We start from the raw sequence: 6,520 nt of genomic DNA, 5'->3' as shown, positions 1-6,520 counted from the left end.
GTGCAATTGTGACTCATTAAATGAACCATATGCAGGACACTGCCCAGGCTGTAAATGGGATTTTATCACAATATTTAAAGAAAATTGGAAATAATAATGTAGAAAAAAAATTAAGCTATGTTTTATGGATTGTAAGCAGCAGGATTTATACGTTGATGGATGAAGGGCAGCTAGCTTTTTCCCAGAAAAGGTTTGAATGGTGATTACAGGAACAGCGCTGTTGTTTTAGACACTAGAACAGGGATAGGCAACTCCAGGCCTCGAGTGCCGGTGTCCTGCAGGTTTTAGATCCCACCCTGGGTTAACACACCTGAATCAAATGATTAGTTCATTACCAGACCTCTGGAGAACTTCAAGAAATGCTGAGGAGTCATTTAGCCATTTAAATCAGCTGTGATGGATCATGGACACATCTAAAACCTCCAGGACACCGGCACTCGAGGCCTGGAGTTGCCTACCCCTGCACTAGAAACACATTTTCTTTTACTCAACCTGAGCTCACCATCTCACTAACGTTTCCATCTCTTTGCTCTTCATGGTGTGTAAACAGACTCCGACTCCATGTTAAACTACGGCACCGTCATCATGTCTCCTGCTGTTGGGTTATCAGTGTCAGTGAGCTTAATGTTATCAAATGTTTTACTCATACGCTGCTCCTAAATACGCTTCTATTGCAGTCTGTTTTTAGTCGCCAATGTGGATCGCATTTCCAACTCTGGTGCGGTATGAAGCCGTGTGTTAAATGAAGCAGCAAAGCAAAGAATTTGTGTCAAGAATTTTTTTAATAATCAAATTATTAAAATTACTCGAATCGTTTGAGCCCTAAACACAGCCCTATCTATGAACATGCTGTAATGGTGTTTTTAAGCACAAAAAATAAATAAATACAAGAAAACAAGCGCTGTGCTATGCTGCAAGTGATGCACGAGAGCGAATAGCTCTACCTTGCTAAGGACTAAAATAAGGCATTTTTCCTTTTCTTCTGACTTTACTACTAGAACGTGTGTAACCTGAGAGTGACATCACTGCCAGGTTTTAAAGATGTACAGTTGAACATGTGGATTTACAACTGACCTTGCTAAGGTAACCACTAATGAAGTGTAATGCTAACAACATCTATCCTTGGGATCCTTAGTATCATTACTGTTACCTGTCTAAGGTAAAGTAACATTCCCAAAGATGCATTTTTGGGCATCTGTCTCAAAATAAGTTTGAACCACAGATGTAACCTATATTGAAATAAGCTGCTTGATTTGCAAAATATACAGTGCTGAGGTGCTAATGCTGACCAAACAAGAAAAGAACAAAGAATGTTGTGGAGGAAAGAGAAAAGAAAGCTTAGGTAAATCTCTCTGAGGTAAGAATAGGATACAGGATATTATAAGACCTTTAGTTAGTGCGGCAAGAAGTATCCTCTGTAAAGTGAACGTGTGAGCATTTAAGAGGTTAAAACCCTAGACATGCACTTTTTTTCTAATTAATCTGATGGCATCTTAAAGTATCAGCTTAGTGTCTGAATCTGTGTTCTAGTCACTTTCCATTAGAAGCTGTAAATCTTCCTAACTGATCTGACCTAATATCATTTCACAAGCCTGAACGCATACAGTTATATTAAAAGATAAGCGGACACAATTATTGTGCACGTGCATGAACTGTTCAGCTTAGTAAAGCATGCATCACACAGCAAAAATGTGTGTCTAACACAATGACACTTTATCACACTAATTTTGTTTTTAATTTGCACTAAGATTATATGCTCATCTACACATTTTTATAATTCACAATCACGAAGAGAACCTTAGTTTTCTAAAACTGGACTAGGTGCTGTAAACAACTCTTTCAGTATTGCTGAAGCAAATGCATATTCACACTATTGATATTTGATATTAGTGACAACAGTTAAACTTCAGTAGTTCATATTGACAATGGCTGTCACAGATGCAAGTGTGACTAATATTGCAAACATACTGTGGCACTCTTAAATCAGTGACCTGGGTATGTCTGATTTCAGCTGTTAGGAGGACTGGCGTTATGTGGTCTATGTCTAATTAACAGTGTCGTGTGACCTTAACAGACTAGTGTAGCAAACAATGTTAGGCATCCAATGTCTGTTACACTGTGTGATCATGGGATCACCTATCAGTGTAACAGTGAGTTTGAAAAAGCAGTGCAAAAAGTTGACTTTCCAGAGCTGTATAGTGCACATGCGATGAAAATAAACTCTGTGCAATAAATTATTTTGCATACATAGCACTCGTGTGACAGCTTTGCAAGCCGCTTTTTTTTTTGTTTGTTAAGTAATGGCATGCTGTAATGCCGCAGAGTAGTTGTAGTCTGTTGTGATAACAAATTGTTATCATATCAATGTAATTAGCCTTAAATTCCACAACAATTCCCACAGTTCCTTTGTCTTTGCTGCCAGTCCACTGGTAGACGTATGTGCAAATGGCTCAGAGAATCTAATGGAATTTGGAAGCTGTACTTTCATACTGAAAAAAAATGGAGTGATATTTTAAACACTTAAATGAGAACGTAAGAAAACAAGGCCATCGGGATAAAAGACACATAAAACCTGCACCAACTGTCTGACTAGAAAGGAAAAGTTTATATAAGTACAGTGTGGCGCATCTTTTATTTTGTTAATACTGCTCAGAAGCAGCGAAAAAGGGCAAATCAAGCAATTCTTATGTCGGGGGAAACAAGATATTAAAAAGAGATAATGTTAACCAAACACCCAGGGATGCAATCATCTTTAAACAACAACCAGAGCGTGCTGGCACTATCGCCCACTCACTTAAGACCGTAGTGGCCAGAGTTTTCTTCCTTCCTTTTTTCCTTCTGTTACTCTATTAACAAAGTGGTGGATATCAGCTAGAGCGGGTCCTTCGAGAATGGCAGCTGCTGAAAATGCTCGTCAGGACCACCTTTAAGGACAAGTCCTAACTAAGGCTGTGGTAGGCAACCCTCATCAAAGAGCCATACTGTTGGGAGTTTGAGGTGTGTGGACAGAATTTGACATTCTTCAATATTTACAAAGCCATGTCTGTGCTATGTAAAAATAATTGCCTTCTTATATTTCAGAACATCCCACAATTGGTTGAAATACTGCTTGTACTGCCAATCGCCTTTGCTCAGTGTGAGTGAGGATTTTCTGCACAAAAACATTAAGAACACCACTCACAGCAGCCTTCATGTGTCTACTACAGAAGATATGGTCAGAATCAATAGGGAAGGCTGCCCATTTGAATAATCCAGGCCAAACAGCAGAAACAAAGGTTGTCCCCTTCTGAGAGGACATGGAAGCCTCGATTAAAGCAGTGGGCAGCAGATGTGCTGGTGGTGTAACTTTCCACACACACATACGGACACACAGAATTATGGATGTGTTGTATACAGACACATACATCTCTCTAAAACACATATACATACATGCAGTATGACACAAACTTCTCAACACATACCTATGTATTACACATACACACTAATACAAGTTATTCTGTTTAAATTTTCACTAACAAATAAAAATGTTTGTCTGAAAATATTTTTGTTATTGTGTGTTCATTGTATGCATTACTGTCGTTTGTCAGTGTGTTTAAGTAATGAACTGCACTGTTTTTGGTTTTTAGAGATTCTAACAGACATTTCATTTTTGTGCTGCAACTTTTTGGTCTGTGCTACATGGAACTCGCAACACTAGTAACCTCTGTAACACCAGTGTTATAAGCTAACAAAGTTAAGCTAAAGCCCTGCTTCCCAGCATATCACTTAAGCAAATGCTGGGCAGTTTGCTGGTTTTAGTGTTCAGGCTTGTCAATTTGCTGCTGTGGTAGCTGTCAATCAATTGTCCATCAGCTTTCTCAAGTCTCTCTTCAAGCAGTCAGACAAGCTCTGACTCTACCATCCACTACAGAACTACTGCTGATGACTACAATTCTTCTGTTTCTGAGAGCTGTAGGCCGCTCCAAGAACCTGGAGCAGGTGGCAAACTTTAAAACGTGCTGGGAAGCAGCTCTTCACATGCACAGAATGCATTGAGAACGCATTCTCAACATTTCATGGCTTTATGTTTTTCCTTAAAGCATTAAAAAAAGGCATCCTAGAATTTCAGTCTCCAATTCACCATATACCACCACATTATATAATTTTGTACCAATACATAATATAATACAATATATTATATAATTTTAAGCAAGTTGACATCTCTCTTAAAATATCATGTTCACGAAAAGGTAGGCACTTTAAAAACGGTCAGATGTCAAAACCACAAAAAACAAGAGCCACACTGTGCAAAGTATACTTGTCAAGTGACTTGTGAGTGCAATGCACAATGTTTATTTTTGCTAAATAAAACAAGCAGCATCACTTTCGTGCAACAGCCAAACAATGATGCTGTTCTCACAGACTCACTTCCCAGTCCATGTGCCATATGCACCATTCCCAGTTACAATACAGCAGCTGCTAGAGTGACAAAGCTCCAATCTACACCAAATACAGAGAAGGCCAAACCAACGGCTATGACATTGGAAGGGTGGGGGAGATCATATTCAGTCACAGCAAAGAAGGAAGGAAGGGAGGGGGATGATAGCAGAGAGAAGGGGGATGCAAAAGAATTGCATTTAGACTGGGGGGCTGGGTCAGAAGAAGAGGTTGTAGCACACATAGATTCTGCATGAACGTCTGAGAGTGCTTCCATTAATCATCAGAGTATTGGAGTAGCCAAAATCTACAGGGTGCAAAATAAGAGAACACATGGAACAGGCAATTTGCCAACTTTTACACTGAGCTGTGTGTGTGTGTGTGTGTGTGTGTGTGTGTGGGGGGGGGGGGGGGGGTAATTACAATTTCAAGAACAAAAAACTTAAAAAGATAGTGAAATGGGTACCTGGTAGTAACAATTAATTGGGAGTTAATTAATGTAACAAATATTTCATCTGTAGTAAAATGTTGCATTTTATACCAAAATGTCATCTTCAGACATCATCATTTAACAGTCCAGTTACAACAATATTTCTGGCATAGTATATACATTTAACTGTACTATATATGCTTGCATATTGTTTAGAATATTGCGAAGACTATTGACATGAGATGCACTAGGGCTGTTTGATATAACAATATATATTGGATGACGATATTAAAAACATCTATCGTTTCATTTTACGCTATCGTTTGTGTCGTGGTGTCACAAAATAAACTGTTTACGGCAACATTTTTTTCATGGTTTTGATGGTCACTGTAGTGGCTCTATTAATTTTTTAAAGTTCTCGCTTTCTCTTATATTTAATATAACCACACTATGGACGGGCAAGCGCCTGTTTTTATGCGTTGTCGTTAGCAAGAACGACAGTAAAACCATCGCGAGTCCGCTTATGTATTTTCCACATAAACCTTTCACAATAAAGCTCAAGATCCTGTTGAGACTTTTCAAAATAAACTGAATCACGTGAAAGAGTATGCAGAGTATTTACTGATGAGAAGCAAAAAAGAGCCCTCAGGTGCTAAAAAATACACCTTAGACTCAAACGTTAGAACAGGCTTTTCCCTGCAGCACGCTGTGTGATAAATACTCACAAAGAAAACGGCAGCCGTTACAACTTATGTCTAAAAATGTATAATTTCATGCATCGGTTAAAACACTCGACTCCAGGTAGGTACATGACACCCAGCTGGAAACACTTCACGCAAGTTGAGCTGCCCGAGATTCACAGAATTTACAGAAAATGTAAAATTTTTGTGATTTATATCATTATCGGGACGATACATGTCTTATATCGGGATATAAGATTTTGGTCATATCGCACAGCCTTAAGATGTACCAATTTATAGTGGGTGGGTGGGGTAAGAATAAATAAATAAAATCAGTATCAATTCAGAATTTCATTGCATGTCATCCCAGCTAGCTGATCATCTATAATTTTTGGCAAGAATAGGTAATTCCAATATAAAGCTACTTTATACAGGGAGTGCAGAATTATTAGGCAAATGAGTATTTTGTCCACATCATCCTCTTCATGCATGTTGTCTTACTCCAAGCTGTATAGGCTCGAAAGCCTACTACCAATTAAGCATATTAGGTGATGTGCATCTCTGTAATGAGAAGGGGTGTGGTCTAATGACATCAACACCCTATATCAGGTGTGCATAATTATTAGGCAACTGTCCTTTCCTTTGGCAAAATGGGTCAAAAGAAGGACTTGACAGTCTCAGAAAAGTCAAAAATAGTGAGATATCTTGCAGAGGGATGCAGCAGTCTCAAAATTGCAAAGCTTCTGAAGCGTGATCATCGAACAATCAAGCATTTCATTCAAAATAGTCAACAGGGTCGCAAGAAGCGTGTGGAAAAACCAAGGCGCAAAATAACTGCCCATGAACTGAGAAAAGTCAAGCGTGCAGCTGCCAAGATGCCACTTGCCACCAGTTTGGCCATATTTCAGAGCTGCAACATCACTGGAGTGCCAAAAGCACAAGGTGTGCAATACTCAGAGACATGGCCAAGGTAAGAAAGGCTGAAAGACGACCA

This window comes from Simochromis diagramma, unplaced genomic scaffold (assembly GCF_900408965.1).
Source record: "Simochromis diagramma unplaced genomic scaffold, fSimDia1.1 OVJJ01000321.1, whole genome shotgun sequence".
Classification (NCBI taxonomy): Eukaryota; Metazoa; Chordata; class Actinopteri; order Cichliformes; family Cichlidae; genus Simochromis; species Simochromis diagramma.
Note: the sequence above shows the minus strand (reverse complement) of the source record.